We start from the raw sequence: 12,205 nt of genomic DNA, 5'->3' as shown, positions 1-12,205 counted from the left end.
CAAAGGTTTTCTGAATTTGTTGATTTTACTATTCTCCTGTTGGTTTTTAACTGTGCCAATTGGCATTCCAAACGCCATCAGCTATATGTGGCTCTGCTTACTGTACCTCATTCCTCGTCTGAAGAAGCGTGCGTGCACACGAAAGCTTGCGTTTCGTGTGGTCTTAAAGGTGCAGTCGACTCCTATTTTGTTCTACTACTTCAGACCAACACAGCTGCCTATTTGGATCTATCTGATAAAGAGGGGATTGGATAAAAATATGGAGCAGAGGTCCATCAGTGGCTATTAGCCACAGTGTGCACGTGTGTGTGTGTATATGCATGCCACTGTGTGATACAGAGCGTTGGACTGGATGGGCCACTGGCCTGATCCAACATGGCTTCTCTTATGTTCTTATGTGACACGGAGTGTTGAACTGGATGGGCCATTGGCCTGATCCCACATGGCTTCTCTTATGTTCTTATGTGACACAGAGTGTTGGACTGGAGGGGCCACTGGCCTGATCCAACATGGCTTATCTTATGTGACAGAGCGTTGGACTGGATGGGCCGTTGACCTGATCCAACATGGCATCTCTGATGTCCTTATGTGACATAGAGTGTTGGGACTGGATGGGCCATTGGCATGATCCAACATGGCTTCTCTGATGTCCTTATGTGACATAGAGTGTTGGACTGGATGGGCCCTTGGCCTGATCCAACATGGCTTCTCTTATGTTCTTTTGTGACACAAAGTGTTGGACTCGATGGGCCATTGGCCTGATCCAACATGGCTTCTCTTATGTTCTTATGTGACACAAAGTGTTGGACTGGATGGGCCACTGGCCTGATCCAACATGGCTTCTCTTATGTTCTTATGTGACACAGAGTGTTGGACTGGATGGGCCACTGGCCTGATCCAACAGGGCTTCTCTTATGTTCTTATGTGACACAAAGTGTTGGACTGGATGAGCCATTGGCCTGATCCAACATGGCTTCTCTTATGTTCTTATGTGACACAGAGTGTTGGACTGGATGGGCCATTGGCCTGATCCAACATGGCTTCTCTTATGTTCTTATGTGACACAGAGTGTTGGACTGGATGGGCCACTGGCCTGATCCAACATGGCTTCTCTTATGTTCTTATGTGACACAGAGTGTTGGACTGGATGGGCCACTGGCCTGATCCAACATGGCTTCTCTTATGTTCTTATGTGACAGAGCGTTGGACTGGATGGGCCGTTGACCTGATCCAACATGGCTTCTCTTATGTTCTTATGTGACACAGAGTGTTGGACTGGATGGGCCACTGGCCTGATCCAACAGGGCTTCTCTTATGTTCTTATGTGACACAGAGTGTTGGACTGTATGAGCCATTGGCCTGATCCAACATGGCTTCTCTTATGTTCTTATGTGACACAGAGTGTTGGACTGGATGGGCCACTGGCCTGATCCAACATGGCTTCTCTTATGTCTGCATGCACACGAAAACGTCTGCCCAGAATTAAACTTCGTTGGCCTTAAAAGGCGCAGCTGGACTCAAAACTTCTTCTGTTGCTTTGCAACCCACCTGAACAAAGCTTCTTTTTATTTGGGAAGACCAGAACCCAGATATGTTGCCAGTTTGCAAGTCGACATTAGGGAGAGATCCCTGCAGTATGGACATGTGGCAAAATAGGCACGCATTTAGGGTTGCCAAGTCCAATTCAAGAAATATCTGGGGACTTGGGGGTGGAGCCAGGAGCAAGGGTGTGACAAGCATCATTCAAAGGGAGTTCTGGCCATCACATTTAAAGGGACCACACACCTTTTAATTGCCTTCCCTCCATAGGAAATAATGAAGGATAGGGGCACCTTCTTTTGGGGCTCATAGAATTTGACTCCCTGGTCCAATCCTTTTTAAACTTGTAAGGTACTTTGGGGAGTGGCATTGGATGCTATGCTAAAAATTTGGTGCTTTTACCTCAAAAAACAGCCCCCCCCAGAGCCCCAGATATCTGTGGATCAATTCTCTATTATACCTGATGGGAATCGGCCTCCATAGGGAATAATGGAGTGCCCAGCAGACATTTCCCTCCCTCCCCAGCCACTTTCTGGTAACCCTAAAGCAAGGGGAGGGTCTCTGAACTGGCGGATTCCCTGCCCCAACCTTTGGATTAAGACAGCACAACCGAAGTTATAGTGACCGAATAACTAAGAATGTATTGAAACAAAATCATACAAATATGTTCAATAGAAGACTAAGCAGCAATAGCAATTCCCCCAACGTTTCACAGTCCCATCCAAGGAGTCCCAACGAACAGGAGGTCGACTTGATTCTTCCTGCTTCAAATCCCCTTCTGGCATAGGAGGCTCCAACCACAAGGCTCAACCAAAGGCAAAAGCTCAGGAAAAATATCAAAGCCTTTCTGATGCATCAATAAATTGCAAAAAGTTGCAAAACCCACAAGGCCTTGAGCCTTTCGGAGTTTGGTGCCGTTTTGAAATCTTACTGGAGACTTTCTGTCCCATTTGCCCATTGGGAATTCTATGTGCAGTCTTTGGACACACTGAAAAAGGATCTCGTCGACCAGGGGTGTCAAACTCATTTGTTAAGAGGGCCAGATCTGACAAAAATGAGACCCCGTTGAGCCGCGCCATGTTGGGTTGGGCTGGCTGAGCAAAGTGTGTACCTATTTAAGATTAGGTAGCAGAGATATAAATTTTATAAAGAAAACAGGCAAACACAAATATATATTTTTTAAAAACTTAAAACATGCTCAAAACGTTAGCACTCATTGGTTTTAAAGATGCTTTCTTTGTATCTCTCCCATGGGATCCAGGGAACTGGGCAAAGGAAGTTCTGGCTCTTCCCTTCCTTCCCCAGGGGACCGGGGCGGGGGGGAGCCTCAGCCAATAGAAAGAAGAGAGGCTTGGCTCAGTAGCTCTACTGTGCAATTGAGAGAGCCTGGCAAAGCAAATTATTCCTCCCCCCTTCCTCCCCAAGGGAGGAGCCTCAGCCAATGGAGAAAATAGAGACTTTGCTCTGTAGCTCCTGTGCAATTGAGCAAGTCTTGCAAAGCAAGCTGTGATGCAGAAGGAAGCAAGAGAGGAGAAGGAAGCAGATGACACCCAATTGCTTGCGGGCCTGATAGGAGCCCTCCAGGGGCCTGATTCGGCCCCCAAACTGCATGTTTGACACCCCTGTTGTAGACTGTTTGCTTATCTGTGTTTTGGCCAGTTAGTCAGGTGACTTCTTTTGTCCAGGTAGAGAGGTCAAGGAGACAATCTTCACCATTAGCCATGTGTCTTTCATTGAATGTAGATCTTAAGAGTTTGCTGTTTTTTTATCCCAGTTCCCCCATCCCTGTAGTAATAAAGTTATGATTTTGTTATCCTACAAAAGGCTCTCATTTCAATCTCATTTTGATCCAAAGATCCATCAAACCGTTTGAGCCATGAAAACTGAATTTCAAACAGAAATACCTTTAACAAATGCTTTAACATGATGGACCTCCTGATGACGCCTGGTTTTTTTGGGCCACTGTGTGACACAGAGTGCTGGACTGGATGGGCCTTTGGCCTGATCCAACATGGCTTCTCTTATGTTCTTATGTCTGGGGCAGTGATGCTCTGTTATTCTTGGTGCTTGAGGGGAGGGCACAGTGGGAGGGCTTCTAGTGTCCTGGCCCCACTGATGGACCTCCTGAAGGTGCCTGGTTTTTTTGGCCACTGTGTGACACAGAGTGTTGGTCTGAATGGCCCATTGGCCTGATCCAACATGGCTTCTCTTATGTTCTTATGTGACACAGAGTGTTGGACTGAATGGGCCACTGGCCTGACCCAACATGGCTTCTCTTATGTTCTTATGTGACACAGTGTAGGATAGGATGAGCCACGGGCCTGATCCAACATGGCTTCTCTTATGTTCTTATGTCTGGGGCGGTGATGCTCTGTATTCTTGGTGCTTGCGGTGGGGGGGGGCAACAGTGTGAGGGCTTCTAGTGTCCTGGCCTCACTGATGGACCTTCTGATGGCGCCTGGCTTTTTTGACCACTGTGTGACACAGAGTGTTGGACTGGAGGGGCCATTGGCCTGATCCAACATGGCTTCTCTTATGTTCTTATGTCTAGGGCAGTGATGTCCTTTCTTCTTAATGCTTGCGGGGGGCACAGTGGGAGGGCTTCTAGTGTCCTGGCCCCACTGATTGACCTCCTGATGGCACCTGGTATTTTTGGCCTCTGTGTAACACAGAGTGTTGAACTGGATGGGCCATTGGCCTGATCCAACATGGCTTCTCTTATGTTCTTATGTCTAGGGCAGTGATGTTCTTTCTTCTTAATGCTTGCGGGGGGCACAGTGGGAGGGCTTCTAGTGTCCTGGCCCCACTGATTGACCTCCTGATGGCACCTGGTATTTTTGGCCTCTGTGTGACACAGAGTGTTGAACTGGATGGGCCATTGGCCTGATCCAACATGGCTTCTCTCATGTTCTCATATCTCATCTCAAATCCATGAAGATGCACTCTGACAATTCACACACACACACACTGATCCGTCCAGCCAGCTCCTGGCTTTGGAATGAACAACGCAAATGCGGGGGTTTATTCTTATCCTTGGCTCTTTGTCTTCCCTGGCTTAGCTGCCCTTCTATTTAAATCCCTTTTAAAATGCCTGGGCTCTGGCCTTCGAATAGCTGGCATAGTCTCCCTCCCTCTTTTGTTTGGCCCCCTCGGCCTTCCTCCTGCTGGGAAGGTGACACACAGTCACGTCCTGCCCTCTGTCTCCCGTGGAAGGAGGCTCTGGCTGCCCTCCGGCTGCTCTCCCTGCCTGTTCCTCACCTCCGCACCCCCGTGGCAGCGGCAAGGAACCTGTGTCACCGGCCGCCACCTGCTCCCCTCCTGCCACCTCCTCCGTTCCAGCCCTGCCTGTCCAACGCCCAACAAGCCGCATCCCAGGATAGCTCGGATGGCTGGCGAGGCCTCCAAAGCCCCCGTGAAATCGCATCCAGCTGCGGAGGAATCTGTTCCAAAGGAAAGGCCCCTGGTCGGGATATTTTAAAAACTGTATTTAAGTAATGTAGGTGGATCCAGCTGTGGGCAGCCATGTTGGTCTGAAGGAATAGAAGAAAGTTGGAGTCTAGTGGCAGCTTTAGGGAGGAGCCTCGTGGCGCAGAGTGGAAAAGCTGCAGTACTGCAGTCCAAGCTCTGCTCACGACCTGAGTTCGATCCCAGCAGAAGCTGGGTTCAGGTAGCCGGCTCCAGGTTGACCCAGCCTTCCGTCCTTCCGAGGTCAGAGTCGGAAACAACTGGTGCTTGCACGGGGGGACTACCTTTACCTTTAAGCACCTTTAGACCAATAAAATTTGATTCAGAATGTAAGCTTTCGTGTGGGTGCATGTTTCGAAATGTTCAATTCACCTTCTTTTTGATCGCAAAAGAAGTCTGACGTCTCCATCAGGAGGGCAGGGCGGAGCGATGCTTTGAAGGCAGGCTTGAAGGGAGTGTGTGTGTCAGAGAGGGGCATTCCGCAAAAGAAAAGAGGCCACCAAAACACACACACAGTGGTCTTTTGTGCATATATCCAATTGTGGCCTAAGAGAGCTGCATTTTAAAAAAACCCACAGTGACTTAAAGGGGATTCTGATGTCCGACAGGCCTCCGGTGAAGAGGTTTGCTTTGGGTTTTTTGTTTTGTTATGCTTTTTGCAATCCTGCATAGGCTTTCGAAAGCCCGAGAGACACAAAAAAGGGCTGCAAATTGCTTGCTATGCTAAATAAGTTTTGAGCCCAGGTTAGGGTTGCCAAGTCCAATTCAAGAAATATCTGGGGACTTTGAGATGGAGCCAGGAGACTTTGGGGGTGGGGTCAGGAGACATTGGGGGTGGAGCCAGGAAAAAGGCTGTGACAGACATCATTGAACTCCAAAGGGAGTTTTGGCCATCACATTTAAAAGGACCGCACACACCTTTTAAATGCCTTCTCTCCGCTGGAAACAAAGGATAGGAGCACCTTCTTTGGAGGCTCATAGAATTGGACCCCCTGACCCAATCGTTTTGATACTTGGAGGGTATTTTGGGGGGAGGCTCTGGATGCTATGCTAAAATCTGGTGCTTCTAACTCAAAAAACAGGGGGCCCCCCCAGAGCCCTAGATACCCGCAAATCAATTTTCCATTATTTTCTATGGGAATACGTCTCCATAGGTAATCATAGAGTTCCCAGCAGACATTTCCCTCCCCTCCCCTTCTGATGACCCTGAAGTGGGGGGAGGGCCTCCAAACCAGGGGATCCCCTGCCCCTACCTGGGGATTGGCAACCCTAGCTACACTGGATTCCAATCAGAGGGAAATACAAATTCACAGCCTCTGTTTCCCATGTTAGGCAAATGCAAAGCTGAGCGGGCATTTTGCCAGAGAGAACAGCGCGGGGGGGGGGTGTCCCTTCCAATGCAGACATGTCCCCAAACCAGCCATTTGCCCTGCAGAAACTCTTGCTGAAGTCAATCTCTTTTCACCCTTTGCTAAATGACTAAGTAATGCTTCAGCATTTGCCTGAAGTCTGTTATGGGTACCACGGTGCTGTCCTACCTTACAAGGTTGTTGGAAGGATTACAGCAATCAGGCCCGTTTTCTTCTCCTTTAAAAGGGTTCCAGGTCTCTATCACAGATGAAAGTTTCCTTCTTTTCATGGAATCCTAGAGTCGGAAGGGTCTCCCCAGGGTCATCTTCTCCAATCCCCTGCACCAGGCAGGAAACTCACCAACACCTCCCCCCTAAATTCCAGGATCTTCATTGCTGTCAGATGGCCATCTAGCCTCTGTTGAAAAACCTCCAAGGAAGGGGAGCCCACCACCTCCTGAGGAAGCCCGTTCCACTGAGGAACCGCTCTAACGGTCAGGAAGTTCTTCCTCATGTTGAGCCAGAAACTCTTTTGATTAAATCTCAACCCACTGGTTCTGGCCCTACCTTCCGGGGCCACAGAAAACAATTCCACACCATCCACTATACAACAGCCCTTCAGGTACTTGAAGATGGGGATCCTATCACCTCTCAGTCACCTCCTCTCCAGGCTAAACATACCCAGCTCCTTCAGTCATCCTTCAACCTTTTAAGTCAAAGTACAGTTTATTGAAAAAAATTAAGTCCTGTTTCTCTCCCTGATTGCAACCAAGGCAATCATTCCAATTGCTCAAGACCACCCCAGTACCATTAGGACCAACACAGGATTGCGCGGATCTAGCAAATAAGAGGAGCTCAGTCCTCTTGGGGAGGCCTCGTGGCCCTTGCAATTTGGGATGGAGCCCTGGGATTTGCAAGCCTCATCATGGATCAGGCCCCCACATCCCCGGCCAGTTGCACCAGCTCACCCCTCATTGGATCCAGCAAGCTAAGTCCCAGAACAAGGGTTAATGACAAGCAGGTAGGAAAAAACTCTGAATGATTGTTCTAATCGTCTTCCTAACTAACGCAGTCCCTTGACTGCAGTCTCTCTTTGACAGCTGAACAGATCTGTCTGGTCCTCGGAAGCTTTTCAAACCAAATCCTTAAATGTTGTCCAACAAAACTGCAAAACTTTGGCCAGGGGGTATTCCACCCCAGTGAAACGATCTCCTATTGATGCGTGCTGCTGTCCGCTGTGCCAGAGGGGCTGCGGTTCGATTGTGACCTATTTACCCTGCTGGTGGGATTGCATCTCAGGACTTTTTGGAATAAAGATTCTATACTTCGTTAAAGACTTTACTGGTGTTACAGTCCCCAGGGCTTTCTTTTGTAGCAGGAACTCCTTTGCATATTAGACTACGCCCTCCTGATGTAGCCAGTCCTCCAAGAGCTTACATGGTTCTTCTTACAGGGCCTACTGTAAGCTCCAGGAGGATTGGCTACGTCAGGAGGGTGTGGCCTAATAGGCAAAGATGTTCCTGTTACAAAAAACGCCCTGACAGTCCCTGATAATCCTGTATTAATTTTACTCAATTATTAGAACTTTGTTTAACTATTTGTTTTAACTATTTTAATTGTTTTAATGTATTGATGGATTTTAGTGTAATCATGGTGTAAACCATGTCATGTGAGCTGCCCTGAGCCCGCTTCGGCGGGGGAGGGCGGGATATAAGAATAAATTTATTATTATTATTATTATTAACTGCTTCCTCAGCGGAAATGCTCAATAGTTCTGCTCCTTACTGCAGCTAAAATGGTGACAGCCCAAAGTTGGGGGGAAGAAGAAGAAGAAGAAGAAGAAGAAGAAGAAGAAGAAGAAGAAGAAGAAGAAGAAGAAGAAGAAGAAGAAGAAGAAGAAGAAGAAGAAGAAGAAGAAGAAGAAGAAGAAGAAGAAGAAGAAGAAGAAGAAGAAGAAGGTGATGATGAAGATTATACTGGATTTATATCCCACCCTCCACTCCGAATATCAGAACGGCTCACAATCTCCTTTGTCTTCTTCCCTCACAACAGACACCCTGTGAGGTGGGTGGGGCTGAGAGAGCACTCCCAGAAGCTGCCCTTTCAAGGACAACTCCTGCGAGAGCTCTGGCTGACCCAAGACCATTCCAGCAGGTGCAAGTGGAGGAGTGGGAATCAAACCCCGGTTCTCCCAGATAAGAATCCGCCCACTTAACCACTACACCATACTGGCTCTCTAAACCTCTGTCTGTGGATCTGTGGCTCTCCAAAATATGGGATCACTTGATCATGGACAAGGTTTCCTCAACTTTGGATCGCTTTGGCCCTGATAAATCATATCAACGCTTTGTTACCAAACTGTTCCCAGTACTAGAGAAAATGGATAAGGGACCGTTGAATAACCCTGGTTATTCAGACTCCAGGGACCAGCTTCTCAAGAGGAAACAACAGGTTCGCTACCTGATGAACTCCCTCCCATTCCTAACTACTCCACCCCCCCAGGCTTTGCCCCCCCCCCCAATCTCCTGGAATTTCCCACCCAGGAGTTGGCAGCCCCAGGTGGAAGAAAGCAACGGAGGGCTGTGCTGGATGCCTCCCGTCTGGAGGAGGAGAAGCCCCTTGGCTGTCCGGCTCCCCTCCTTGTGGGGAGGAAGGGCATGGGGAGCGGGGGGTGGGGCCACCGGCCGAGCAGCAGCTGTTGGCCGGCACGTTCGTCCCCATCATGCGCTGCTGAGACAGCTGCAAGCAAAGGATGGGACCCGAAGGGTATTGTTTTTGCCGCGGGTGTCACCTTCAGCCCCTTCTCCCGCCCCCTGGTCGAAATGTCTGGGGGAGCTAAAAATATAAGCAGAAGACAAAGATGGCCCGGCTCGGCGTTCCCCTGCTGTCCAGAACCACAACCTCCTAGTTTCAGCAAGGGCTGTGTCGTGTGCCCTCTCATGGCACCGAGGCAGAACAGAGCCCACCACCACCCCAAGCTCCTTCTCCCCTGCTAAAGTACCCCATTGCCTGCCTGTCTGAGCGTCCTGGGGGCACTTTGCTTTGGAGCAGCTGGCATGAGAACCGCTCTTTGGGCCATGAGGCAGCACACGTCCTCTCGAAGGGCAGAGTCCCCTGAATACGGGTGTGTGTGTGTGTGTGTGATATATATATTATATTTGGGGTTCACAGCTTTCAAACTCTCCTTAGTGTTTTGGGTTGAATTCATGGAATAAGGCAGGGGTGGCCAACGTTAGCACTCCAGATGTTTTTTGCCTACAACTCCCATCAGCCCCAGCCATCGGCCATGCTGGCTGGGGCTGATGGGAGTTGTAGGCAAAAAAACATCTGGAGAGCTACCGTCGGCCACCCCTGGAATAAGGAATGAATGAGGAACTGGGAATAAGGAACCAACTTCAGCCTCCTCTCTCCCCTTCAGCCTCACTGTGGCCCAGCAAAGCAGTGGAGAAAGTTGGGCCAGAATTACCCTGTCAGTTGGTGGATGGTTGCTGCCAAGGCAGCACACATCCGGGGTGCTGAATGACCCGGTTGGCTGCTGGGGTGACTGGTTGGCCCAGTGAATCAGGTCAGTTCTCACCATGCCTGGGAATGCCCAGGGCTTCTTTAGTAGCAGGAACTCCTTTGCGTATTAGGCCACACACCCCTGATGTAGCCAAACCTCCAGGAGCTTACAGTAGGCCCTGTAAGCTCTTGGAGGATTGGTTACATCAGGAGTGTGTGGCTTAATACACAAAGGAGTTCCTACTACAAAAAAAGCCCTGGGGACACCACTCACCCCACCCTCTACTACCCCCAACCTCACCACACACACACACCCCTCGTGTGGAGAGGAAGGGAAGGTGACTGGAAGCTGCTTTGAGACTCCTTCAGGTAGAGGAAAGGAAAGGTCCCCTGTGCAAGCACCAGTCGCTTCCGACTCTGGGGTGACGTTGCTTCCAAAACGTTTTTAAGGCAGACTGTTTTTTGATGGGGTGGTTTGCCATTGCCTTCCCCAGTCATCTACACTTCCCCCCCCCCCCCCCCAGCAAGCTGGGGACTCATTTTACTGACCTAAGGATGGAAGGCTGAGTCAACCTCGAGCCTGCTATCTGAAGTCATGAGCAGAGAGCCTCGTCCTCAGTACTGCAGCTTTACCACTCTGCGCCACGGGACTCATTTAAAGACTATAGGAAAGGTCACCTGTGCAAGCACCAGTCGTTTCCAGCTCTGGGGTGATGTTGCTTTCACGACGTTTTCACGGCAGACTTTTTTTTTTGACGGGGTGGTTTGCCATTGCCTTCCCCAGTCATCTATGCTTTCCCCTCAGCAAGCTGGGTACTCATTTTACCGACCTCGGAAGGATGGAAGGCTGAGTCAACCTCAAGCCGGCTACCTGAAAACCCAGCTTCTGCCAGGGATCGAACTCAGGTCGTGAGCAGGCTTAGAATTGCAGTACTGCAGCTTTAACACTCTGCGCCACAGGGCTCTTTTCAGGTAGAGAAAAGTGGGGTACAAAAACCAGCTCTTCTTCTTCTACAGATCACAAGCTATTTCTTTTGAGCCCTCCAGGAAACCCATGGGGGGTCCAAATTCAGCTGATGCCACATTCTCCCAGAATGCCAGCACAATAAACTTTGAGTTGTCGTCCCTCAAGACAGAATACAAACAGCTTTCGAGGTTGCCCCCCAGGCAGCCTGACAGCATGGAGGAAATGCTGCTAAAAACATACAGCCCAAAGGTGGCATGCAGTGTGCCCTCGAAGCTGAGTTAGTGTGAGCTAGCTCACCATTTTTTAGCCTCTGGCTCACACGCTTTTGTTTTAGCTCAGGAAAGATAGCCCCGGAGCAAACTAATTGATGCCGTAGCTCACAGCTTTCATGCCAGTAGCTCACGAAGCAGAACTTTGGCTCACAAGACTCCACACCTTAGAGGGAACACTGGTGGCGTGGTAGAGCCCCGGGCTTGTCAAAGATCTCATCAGCTAAGCCAGCGTGGTACTTGGATGGGAGACCACCAAGGGAGACTCTATAGAGGCAAAGAGCAAGAGTCCAGGAGCGCCTTAAAGACTAACAAAATTTGTGGCAGGGGCGGAGACCGAGGAAGGCAATGGCAAACCACCACTTCTTTTCATGTGCCTTGAAAGCCCCATGCTGGGGTCACCATAGGTCAGTTGCGACCGGGTGACACCTGTGCACCTGTAAAAGTCTCCTTCAGTGTACATAACTTGCATGGCTCTTTGGATTCAGCCGAAACATCAGCCGAATGGATCGATCCCTGCAACTCTTTTCATCATAACTATTCTCCAAAGAGCTCAGGGCAGAATACAGAGTCCTTCCCTCCCCCCCCCCCGCCACACACACACACACACAATTGTATAGCCTCAATTGTATAGCCTGGAGAGGAGGCGGCTGAGAGGTGATAGGATCACCATCTTCAAGTCCTTGAAGGGCTGTCCTATAGAGGATGAGGGGTCTGGAGACCAAGTCCTATGAGGAAAGGTTGAAGGAGCTGGGCATGTTTAGCCTGGAGAGGAGGCAGCTGAGAGGTGATAGGATCACCATTTTCAAGTCCTTGAAGGGCTGTCCTATAGAGGATGAGGGGTCTGGAGACCAAGTCCTATGAGGAAAGGTTGAAGGAGCTGGGCATGTTTAGCCTGGAGAGGAGGCGGCTGAGAGGTGATAGGATCCCCATCTTCAAGTCCTTGAAGGGCTGTCCTATAGAGGATGAGGGGTCTGGAGACCAAGTCCTATGAGGAAAGGTTGAAGGAGCTGGGCATGTTTCGCCTGTAGAGGAGGTGGCTGAGAGGTGATAGGATCCCCATCTTCAAGTCCTTGAAGGGCTGTCCTATAGAGGATGAGGGGTCTGGAGACCAA

Source organism: Heteronotia binoei, chromosome 11, assembly GCF_032191835.1.
Source record: "Heteronotia binoei isolate CCM8104 ecotype False Entrance Well chromosome 11, APGP_CSIRO_Hbin_v1, whole genome shotgun sequence".
Lineage (NCBI taxonomy): Eukaryota > Metazoa > Chordata > Lepidosauria > Squamata > Gekkonidae > Heteronotia > Heteronotia binoei.
This window is presented reverse-complemented; position numbering follows the sequence as displayed.